General features: G+C 32.0%; 1 long non-coding RNA gene across 1 annotated transcript; it reads left to right on the top strand.

Annotated features, from left to right (window-relative positions):
• Positions 1-287: 287 nt before the first annotated feature.
• LOC135194186 (uncharacterized) lies at positions 288-984 on the top strand. Its single transcript, XR_010309702.1, has 2 exons — positions 288-338; positions 859-984. It is a non-coding gene; the product is annotated as an uncharacterized LOC135194186 (long non-coding RNA).
• The last annotated feature ends 598 nt before the right edge of the window (positions 985-1,582 follow it).

The raw sequence follows: 1,582 nt of genomic DNA, 5'->3' as shown, positions 1-1,582 counted from the left end.
TTCCAGAGATTAGCCGGAACAAACGGACAGATAAAAATTGTAAAAAAATGTTATTTGGGTATATGTACCGTGTATACATACATACATATGCATTTAGTAAAAATGGGTTATTTTAATATTACAAACAGACACTCCAATTTTATTATATGTATAGATAATGTCGTACACAACCTACTGTCATTTCAAGAGCGTAATCGATAGTTTTAGTATCGTTTAGACTAGCTCTGTTTGACATTGACATTGACAATCATGGTGAATTAAATTTTTTTTTTTTTTTATAGGGTCAAGGTCAAGGATATACCAATACTTATTATAACCAAGGATACCAACCATACTTGGTAAGTTAAATAGCATCGTCTTATCAATGTCTTCGTCTAATTAAATTAATATTAATTAATTTACTTGGTGGTAGGGCTTTGTGCAAGCACTTCTCGGTAAGTCCACCCACTCATCAGATACTCTACCGCCAAATAACAGTACTCAGTACTGTTGTGTTCCGGTTTGAAGGATGAGTGAGCCAGTGTAACTACAGGCACAAGGGACGTAACATCTTAGTTCCCAAGGTTGGTGGCGCATTGGTAATGTAAGGAATGATTAATATTTCTTACAACGCCATTGTCTATGGGCGGTGGTGACCACTTACCATCAGGTGGCTCATTTGCGCGCGCCTCCCGATATCATAAAAAAAATATTTCCAGTATTGCCAGTGTAAAAAAAAAACAATAATATAATTAACATTAAGAAGGGCCACACTTTATAAGATTTCCACGTTATTTATTTCCTAAACGCAAAGGCACAAATAATTCATCTTACAGCCTAATCGGTGTAGTTATATAAATACTATTTTCTTTTTCGCAGAGGGAGCAGGACGACGATGACGACAACCGACGTTAAGACTTCAACGACTCTGCTACCGAATATATTCAAATCACGTATTAAATATATCTGTTATAATTCGAGAATAAATAAATAAACTGCAGCTTATTTACGACTATTATTTTCCCCTATTGCTTATTATAAGTTATCAGTTTCGACTTGAAATTTATCAATATATTAAGAAAGATCAAATTTTATAAACTGACATTGTTGTAAACATCTGACCGTTTATTTTTTTTTTAAATAGTGATGTATACTTCTCGAAATAAATCGATTAATTAACGATCTTTGAAAGCATTATTTTTTTTTGTATATTACTGTTAACGATTATATAAAATAGAGTTCCCAGTATATAAACTTATTGAATACTGCTTCTCAGGGCTGGATTTCGGGGAGGACATCCGAGGCTACAGCCCTGAGGCCATTTAAGACTTCTAAAACAAATAAGATCCCAATTCCAACGAGTAAATACATATAATAATGTTGATATAGTAAAATGCTAGTATATTTCTTATATTTTAATATAATTCCATGTTTGTTAAAATTTAAATACCGAACGGAATAAATGTTTAATTTAGTGCAAGTCTACGATAGACACGATCGAAACCTATCTTTAAAAGTTAATGATTTTTTAGTTGATAACATGAATCCGCAAAATTCGCCTGATAAACGAAATAATTTGATATTAAATTTATAAAATTCAATG

This window comes from Vanessa tameamea, chromosome 27 (assembly GCF_037043105.1).
Source record: "Vanessa tameamea isolate UH-Manoa-2023 chromosome 27, ilVanTame1 primary haplotype, whole genome shotgun sequence".
NCBI lineage: Eukaryota > Metazoa > Arthropoda > Insecta > Lepidoptera > Nymphalidae > Vanessa > Vanessa tameamea.
The sequence above is the reverse complement of the archived record's forward strand: the minus strand, read 5'-3'. Positions and strand labels throughout refer to the sequence as shown.